We start from the raw sequence: 10,000 nt of genomic DNA on the forward strand, positions 1-10,000 counted from the left end.
TGTACACAACTATACCTAATATATACTTTGTATCCAGCTGGTAAGTTTATACACACGCATACACACGCTCACACACAAATATAGTATATATATAAATCTATATATAAAATATATGTATAAAAATATTCATTATATTTATTATATATGTATGTATATATGTTTATAAATATGCATTGGTTATATACATATGTGAGAAGGTAAGTGCCTATGCATACATAAATCATGGCTGTAAATATGTGCGAGTGTATGCTCAGATATGCATTGGTGTGTGTTTTGTTTCAACGCATGTTCGTTCGTGCGTTAATGAATCCCCATGACCCGTGGACTCAACCCTTGATTTAATGAAGTCACAGCTCGATCCCGTCGACGAGTAATCAGATCGGCAGTCAATACCCAGAGAGTAATGAAAACGGAAGTTAACGGTAAACCCTTAATTAACTGGACCCTTTTTTACCTTCCTTGTGGTCGACGTTGTGTTGGTAGCCTCCATCGTATGTGTTATTCCCTCGAACTGTTTTCGGTCGCTTATTATCCTTCCGTCTGCATGCGGTAGGGGGTCGAATGACCTGATCACAGTAACGCTGAATTCGTGCATTGCAAATTGTGTCATGTTGATCTGGTGTCGTCTCTGTGATTTGTGTGATTGGGGGGTTAGATATTTATTTATTTTTTTTTTCTTATAAAAAAAACTAACTTTTAGCAACTAGATAGAAGCTAAACCTCCGTGTAAACATTTTTTTCAGTAATTTCCAATACATATATGTGTGTGGTGTGTGTGATTGTGTGTTTAAGAAGATTAAAGGAAGATTATCAGCGGGAGTGACCTAAATTGGCGTACCTGTGGATGGACCTCTTGGTATAAATACCACCTTTTCTGTATCTTTTCTCATTCATCTACCTGAAGAGGGAGACAGCAGCCTCTGAAATATAGTATTTCTCTCTCTATATTTTGGTGTTTTTATGGGCTCCTTTTATTAGATATATATATATATATATATATATATATATATATATATATATATATATATATACACATATATATATATATGTGTGTGTGTGTGTGTGCTTTCTAAAACTAATTTCCTAGTATATTCAGATTTCCATTGGCCCCTGACATTATATTCTCGGATTGACTGAAAACGCGAATTCTAGAAAAATAACCAGCAAGAGATCGAATCTCCTCCTGCTTATTTGTTCCCAAAGCTCAATCATGTCTTTAAAAGATTCTTTTTTCTTGTGAGGGGAAAATTCTTCGCTTTCTTTATTTCAGTGACAGGTGATATCCTTAAAGGAAGGAGGCGGCAGAGTTCAAAGAAGCGTAAGAGGACCATTCACTCTTGTTTTGACCTCACTCTTGTTTTGACCAGAGGTCATTTATTTTTTCAAGTCGAAGATCTCTGTTCAGCTGGAACTTGCAAAAATGATTCGGTATATTCAAAAGATAGGGTTCAGTAATTAGTTATTAATGATTCGGTATACTCAAATGTATGGTTCAGTAATTACTTATTGAATTCATTCATACATCTGCAAATGACAGAGAAAGTTAATTTAATAGCATCATTCACCAAATGTTATTCAATAAAATGTTTTTTTTATTTCAAATTTGTACGGTAGGTACACATAATGAATTTCTTGTTGTGGGTGTAAATTAATAATATCAGATACTTTCTGTTTAAAAAAACAAAAGGTGTTTTCAATTTTATAAAATGTTCGGATTGCAATTTGAATGATAGCAGACTGATGAAACATTGCTCTAATAGTTTTTTTGAGCAATTTATGCAACAGATTCAATTTTTCTCTGTAGTTCACACGCCAGTTAGTACTGACATTTAATCTTGATGTTAATTTTCCTGATCTGAATAATTAAAAACCATAATTCATAACGCATTATCTTTTTTATTGTCACGGCTGTCGTTTTTCTTGTTAGTGAAGAGCCCATGTAACTTTTAAACAATGAAGGGTATGGTCATTATTCTACGTGTATTTGTATCGATAGGATCAGCTTTTGGTTTTTAGAGTAAATTGCCATCGCAGCAGAATAGGAATCGGTTTTGTCGGATTCTTGAGTTCAATTCCAGGCCTGTCAGTCAAAAGATTTTTTTCGTATAGCTGGAATGGAACGTGGAACAGCCGACGTAGCGTTTTGTTTAATCCTCAACATTTTCGAGACATGTGTCTCATCATTAGGTCTGTGAATCAGTACAAAGTATAAAGACTAAAAACAGACTCGGTGAACACATTTACAGAAGTTAAGGTTATTAAAATATAATTTTTAGAAGTCATAAAACGTTAAAACATTGAAAAAATAAGAATTTAATAGGCGAAAGTCTAGTACCTAAGCCGGTTAGAGCTTCAAACTGAGAGAAATTCTCATTCCTCAGGGAAGGACGTTGACGTAGGCTATATACAAGACGGAAAAAGAGGATTTTGACTCTCTCTCCCTCTCTCGCAAGTGTGCACACATATAATATATCCATTTATTTTGAAGATAATTCTTTCTGTCAACATTTTAAATACCCAATTAAGAACGTTGCAATCATCACTCTCCTATTCGTTACGATTGTTAAGCCACCCGGGAAATAAGATAGTGTCCCCAACGCAGAAAGACAATCTTCCGTTTTCCTTTTTTTCGCTCGGCTGTGATCTTTCATTTGATAAATATTTCCGGCTTTTAGGTTGGATACGTCGCCCGAAAATGGATATCTTCCAGGTATTTATAAAAGAATTGACCTTTTAGCCTATACAATTTGTATACGTTTATATATGTGTATATATATATAGATATATATATATATAATAATATATATATATATATGATATAGATACCCTATATATACATAGATAGATGATTGCAAAATACCATTTCTTTTTTCTAAACGTCATAAAACATTTTTTTTCATTTTTTGTCATACAATGAGAAGTTTATGAATAGATTATGTATTACATTACTAAATAATCTCTCTCTCTCTCTCTCTCTCTCTCTCTCTCTCTCTCTCTCTCTCTCTCTCTCTCTCTCTCTCTATATATATATATATATATATATATATATATATATATATATATATATATATATATAGACTAATATATATATATATATACATATAATAAAGACAGAGAGAGAGATTTAGTAATGTAATACATCATCTATTCATAAGCTTTTCATTGTATGATAAAAAAATTGTTTTATGACGTTCAAAGAAAGAAAAAAAAACGAGATTTTGAAATCATCGCTGTGCTCGCCGGGGAAACAGACGGCCGTTGTAGCCCCAGAGTCGAGGAGAAAAAAACGCCCCTTTTACCGCCACAGCGAGAGAGAGAAAAGGAGCGGAGCGTGTGTGTGTGTGAAATAGCGAGAGCATTCTCTTATTGGCGCGCTTTTGGAGGCGATAATGGCCGTCGTATTTGGCTAGAGTGTCGCGCGGAATTCATGCTATTGCCTTTGATACGTGTCCCTGGGGCGTCTTCGTAGGAGGTCCATTATTTTCGGGACCGGCTCGTTCGGCATCATTCGTGCCATTTAACCTAAATGAACCTCATTAACTTTCTGGCCTAATTGGCCGGTCTTGACTCACCTGGTCGTCGGGTTGAACTGCGGTCTTTATGCAAGAGGTTTGCTTTGTGCCGATAAGTGGGTGATGTAGGCACAATTCTGGCTTGTGAATGGATTCCCTCTGGACTTCATTCAAGTCAGTTACGTATTTCATGGTCTTTTACTCGAGTAATTTAAGGGTCAAACAAACATTTTACTGCTGGATTAATTCGTGGGTAAGCGCCTCTTGTCTCCTAGCTTGTAAATCGAGCAAAAGTTTCTTAACCTGTTGTAATTGGATGAAGGTTGGGATTGAAGCTTTCACCTGCCACCTGTTCAATCAAAACAATCAGTTCTCATACTTAAATTCGTGAATCCAACACCAAGATAAAGAGTTTTCTTCTTTACACTCCTTTTAGAAGAATTACTCCCACTGTAGAAAATGCGTTTTCGCATTCCAGGATCAGGAATGATTCTCTCTCTCTCTCTCTCTCCTCTCTCTCTCTCTCTCTCTCTCTCTCTCCAAGATAAGAGTATAACTCTTTACTCTCATTTTTAGGTGAAGAATTACTCTACTGTAGAAAGTGCTTTTCCTCATTCCAAGATTAAAGAATGCTCTCTCTCTCTCTCTCTCTCTCTCTCTCTCTCTCTCTCTCTCTCTCTCTCTCTCTCTCTCTCTCTCTCTGCTAAAAACGACTCCCTTCAGCCACAGAGTGAGAGTGCCAGATGAAGAGAGCCAGAACTCCCGGATGGGAAAAGTTGAGGTGACAAACAGCAGTTCTAACGACTTAACGCAATAACGCGGCCGTCTGGGTTGGTCATATGGCACAAACATGGATGTGCCTCCCCCTCCCCCCCCTTCCCCAAAGTCTTACCTCTCCTCCACACCTACTCCTCCTCCTCCTCTTGGTCTCTTCCCCTCCCCTGACCACCTTGTGTCTCACCTCGTTCTTCTTCTGAATCTTCGTTTTTCTATTCCTTTCTGCTCTCTTTTCTACTTTAGCATCACCTCCTCCTCCTCCTCCTCCTCCTCCTCCTCCTCCTCCTCCTCCTCCTCCAAATTTTTCCTCTGCTTCGCCACCTACTCATCCCCTTCTCACATCCCAGTCCCCCTTTCACTCCCCTATGAGTTCCCTTTTTAGGGGGGAACTTAGGGAAAGTACCGGATGTTCGAATTGAGAGGGACAGGCCAGGCATGCATTTGGTGACACAACTCGATCCTTTTTATGCGGTATATTTATACAAAGTCATTTTCCATAGGAAACCAGCCCATCTCGCTTATTAGTTTTTCACCTTTTATCTTTTTTCTTCGATGACGTCAATGAACATTTTTTTCTGTTTTATTTCAAGACGTGTTCCCTTGTTAGTTTGCTTATCGGTACAGACCAGCTGATGCAGAAATTCAGTTAGTTAGGCTCTCATATGTCAAAGTTCTTCTGCTTCGAGGGCTTCGCTTGTTCACTGACTTGTTATTCCCCCAGATCAACAGGCAAGAGTTAATCGACCTGCAGATGGAAGGCGAGATGGGTAGCATTGAAAGATTGGTCATGCTGAGTTACAATAGCATAAATGACCTTTTTATCTCTCCTAACCTTAATATTTCATTCCTTTTGCAGTGTCTTATGACATGGATTAGCTCGAGTCTGTGGCAAGCAAATTCTCCTCTGCGAAATGCAAACAGAAAACTCGTAGTCCTTCAAGGTTTCTTTAGGGTTGACATTTCGTGGCCAATGTCTGAGATTCTTTTATCTTAACCTTAGAGCAAATAAATTGAGCTGTCAAATGAGCTGTCCGCCGTTGTTGCACATGTATAGATGTGCAATTGTAATAGCCACAATGCCCTCTTAACTTGAATTCTTTGCTCTCTTTTTGGATACGCTTGTCACTACAAAGCCTGAAGATCCAAGTTCAAAGAAATTTGAAGAAGAGATTGTGATGTCTGGTCCTGGGAAACGAACCCAAGGAGGTCACGTTGCCCATGACCAGGCATCACAATTTCTTCAAATTTCTTTGAATTTGGATCTTCAGGCTTTGTAGTGACAAGCGTATCCAAAAATGAGCAAAGAATTCAAGAAGTTAAGAGGGCATTGTGGCTATTACAGTTGCATATGTATCTGGTAAAAAAAAAGGTGACCAGTAGATTCTACATATGTATAGATATATTTAATTCAGCAAGAGCAATTGCTACTCACGTCGCCCTGTCATTTTTAATTCTTTTTATTTTTTTGTCTAATGTATGGTTAATTCGTTATAATGTGGGTCAAAATCTGTCCTTGACATGGCATGTGAAATTCCTAGATTAAGTTATTGTCATCACTTCAGGTTCGTGGATTATAGGTTTTTGTGCTCGAGATATTTTATAATCCATGCAATATTTTTTTCGCCTACCACAAAGTCCCTCCTAAATAAGAAGCTTTCGGGACATTACTGCTCAACGCAATTGAAAGGTGTGGATACGTTGTGGTATACGCCATGTTCCTCCAGGGTCCTTCAATTTGGGACACGCAATTTGCGGCAAGTAAAGGTTAAAATTTACTCACTTGAACCAGGCCGATGTTTCTTCCTCGTAAATCATTCATTTAAACCCAAAAGCACAAAATGTTACTATTAGACTTTACGTAATACTGATAAAAACCACATGCTATGAAAGTACTATAGTAGATTCACATCAACCGTGCATTTCTTGTCTAGGCCAGTCCCTTACGACGCTCCGGATTGGCTGTTGATAAGCCAATGACAGGGCTGGAAACTCTCAGTCTCTCTCGAGAGTTCACATGGGTAGGATCTATGCTCCACCTCTCCTGAGGGATACGTCTTTTCAAAATATCCACCCTCAGGAGATGTGGAACATACATCCTGCCTATATGAACTCTCTCGAGAGAGAGACTGAGAGTTTCCAGCCCTGTGACTGGCTTATCTACAGCCAATCCGGAGCGTCGCAAGGGACTACCCTAGACATCAGATGCACGCTTGATGTGAATTTACTACAGAAGGTAGTATCGGTATTCCCCTTAAATGCACTGATTTATACTGTGTTGTCTGAATTAACTGAAAGAAAAATTCATCAGTAGTCTAATAAGATTATAGAAAGAGTTAAAAAGATCCTCTACATACAAAGACTCCAAAATACCAGCAAAAGTGCCAGGAATTGCCAGACTGGAATCCGTACGCTACGAAATTGGCATTAGAAAGTGCAAAGACCGATAAATCTGCCAAAACTAACTGTTCCAGCAGCCAGAAATTTTATGGATACAGACGTGTTCGTCCACAGCGAGGGAAGCTGTTATAAGACACAAAACATACTGTACTCGCAGGATATTGAAGAACCCGGCATCCACTAAATCACAAAAGTCCCGGCGGACTTATAAGTCACAAAACACCAAACCTCACCAGACTTCAGGAGCGTAACTCACCACGACTCCAAGAACTGTGAAACAACGGCAGCCTTTCCCTAACATCGTAAACTTCTTCATATCTCTTCTTTAACGTGTGTGTGTGTGTGTGTGTGTGTGTGTGTGTGTGATGTTGACACAGTTGCATGAGAATTGGGGTAGCTTGAAGGTGGGGCGGGGGGAAGGGTAGGGATGACCCCAAGTCTGGACCTGCATTAATTCACCCGTACCGCGTAATCATCGTTTCTTGCGATATGTTTGCCCGGATATCACGTCAGCGATTTGTTAATGATTCTCCCTGTGATTCGTGAGATTCATTCTCTTCCTAAGAAGAAGAAGAAGAAAAGATGGCAAATGGTCGTTGTTAAAAGGCCAAGGTTCCGTGAGTTGCCTTTCATTTTTATTACTGGAGTATCGTTTGTATTGGTGGGACGTCTGTTCCTTTTTATTATTTTTAGAGTTATGATATAAAATATTCTTTTGAGATCTATTGTATATATAGAATATACAATATATATATATATATATATATATATATATATATATATATATATATATAATATATATATATATATATAAAGGAAGAGGTAACGTATATTATCGTTTTGTCTATAACACCTTATAATGAATGCAGGCATACTTAAACTTTGCTTTACTAAATTATAAACACGTCCCTTTCCCATATCCAATAACTCTCTCTCTCTCTCTCTCTCTCTCTCTCTCTCTCTCCTCTCTCTCTCTCTCTCTCTCTCTCTCTCTCTCCGTCCATTGAAATGGCAGTAATCTTAATCCCTTACAGGAGAAAGGCATTTGCTCCATGATTTCTCGCTATATTTTTTTGGTCTGGATTGACCTCGGTAAATCATAATTATTAAGGAACGAACCAGGTCTGCGACAATCCCAGGAATTGCTCTCTCTCTCTCTCTCTCTCTCTCTCTCTCTCTCTCTCTCTCTCTCTGAAAAAGAAAGGGATGTTGTTAGAGGGAAACGCGAAAGAGAAAAGCCGCATAGTAAGATTTGAAAAATGGTCGAGGAAAAACTAACAGCGGAGGGGAAGAAAACAAAAGACAGGAGCAGGTGTATGGAATTGGAAATGAAGTTCTAAATCCTCCCTATTTTGAACGGACGAATATCTGTGTTATTGAAATGAGAAGGAAGACCGAAGAAACGTATGGATGAAAAAGCAGACAGATGAAATTGAAATAAATTCAAAGATGAAGAAGACAGAGTGACAGGAATACAAAAGCAAAAAGAGCGAGAAAAGTAAACAAGAATGCAAAGAACGGGGGGAGAAGAGGAAAAAGAAACTAGGAGAATGGAATGACAAACTAAAACGATGAAAGGGAGACAGAAATACAGACGGAAGAAGTTGGGATGAAAAAATCGACACAAGGTGGATTATAGTTTCTTTTGTGGGGGTGGGGTGGGAGGCCGGGGTTGTTGTTGTTGTTGAAATACTTACATTTCCAGCCATTGTCCAGACACCGTATTCACAGGCGTGGAATGCAATTAGGCAAAAACATGCTTTGGTCTATGATCTATAGTCCTGGCGATAGGGACATGCCATTCCTCTCTCTCTCTCTCTCTCTCTCTCTCTCTCTCTCTCTCTCTCTCTCTCTCTCTCTCTGCCAATTTAGGTATATGTTACCCCAACTGTATTTTTCCCATTTGTTTCAGGTCTCTCCAGTAAAGTCATAAGACCTGTCGATTTTTATTCCCCTTTCTGTTTGTGGAACCGTTTGGTTTCTAAACTTGGCCAGGGCACAGACTGATACATAAGGTATAGTACACTTTATACATATGCTGGCGTAAGCGCACATACACACGCATTGTACCTAGCAGTTACTCACATACTGTAAATTGCAGTTAGGATGGAAAGGGTATGGTGTTGGTAACCTACAGCCGTAAAAGGCTTTCTGAAAATCAAAAGTTGGCGCTTGAAGCTACTCCGTTTATAAGGAAAAGATGGGTAGTCCCTCCATGATTCTTCAGTTGAAAGTCAGAATGTGACGGTGACAATTGTCCTGCATTTTCATCGGTTTCAGTTCTTGTTTGGGGAAACAACTTTATATTTAGGTGTTTGTGTGTGTGTAGCCTATATATATAATGTATATATATGTATGTATGTATTTATATACATACACACACATATTGTTTTATAATAATAGGTTCTTTACATTCGAATCTGTTAAAATGTAGTAGCTTCGTCACATCAGTAAGAAACCACGATTCGATCCCATGACATGGAGCTTGCATCCTTAAAAAAATACGCTGTAACCCCTATTGACCTGGCCCGTTGCTGAATAACCACTGGTTCCATGCAACGTAAAAACACCATGAAAACAAACAAACCTATTAACCTGAGCCTGAATTACATACCTGTCGGTTGAAACTGGTGGTTAGTGACCGCGTTAGGTCGTAACTAAGGCGGGAAAAGAACATGGAGGTGACAGCCTCATCCCGAAAACTCTAACTGCGAATAAGGAAGCCTTTGGAGCCACTCTTTCTAAGGGTAAAAGTCCACCTGACTCACCACCAGCTTGAAGTATGTTCGTTGCGGGTTCAGACTGCCTCCCCAACTCTGATTAACCTGTGCCACACGAGTTCGGTTTTAAAAGAGGTTAATAGACGCCAACGCGTGAAATTAATTACCCTCCTTTGATCCTCTTCCCTGCGCCATCAGGCCTCATCGTTTATTAATCACGGACTTTTATTCGTCGCCGGCAAACATCACTTGTCTAAGTCTTGGGAATCCGTCTGGCGTAGCCCGGAGTGACGCGGGACAAAGCCGTGCTGGGATGCAACCCTCTCCCTCTGATGAAGAAAGTGTAAATACAATTAAGTGAATAAGATGAACGACTTCATCGTGATACCGGGTGCCTATCCCCGCCCCGTTCGAGGGATATTCGTCTCTGTGAACCCCCGACGGAGGTGCCGCATCCGCTCGCCAGATGATCCCGAGATAATGAGATTTAGCAACTCGGATCACGTTCAAGACGCTGTCAGTCGTTGTGAGGTTTCTCATTTTTAAGTGAATAATTTTAAAGGGAGATGCAGGAGAAGCATCGCTCATTTTTAC

The 10,000-nt window shown here is 39.2% G+C and overlaps 1 protein-coding gene across 1 annotated transcript in view; it reads left to right on the forward strand.

Annotated features, from left to right (window-relative positions):
* LOC135226644 (cell adhesion molecule Dscam2-like) overlaps nt 1–10,000 on the forward strand; it is a 643,310-nt gene that overhangs the window by 552,129 nt on the left and 81,181 nt on the right.

This window comes from Macrobrachium nipponense, chromosome 15 (genome assembly GCF_015104395.2).
Source record: "Macrobrachium nipponense isolate FS-2020 chromosome 15, ASM1510439v2, whole genome shotgun sequence".
Lineage (NCBI taxonomy): Eukaryota > Metazoa > Arthropoda > Malacostraca > Decapoda > Palaemonidae > Macrobrachium > Macrobrachium nipponense.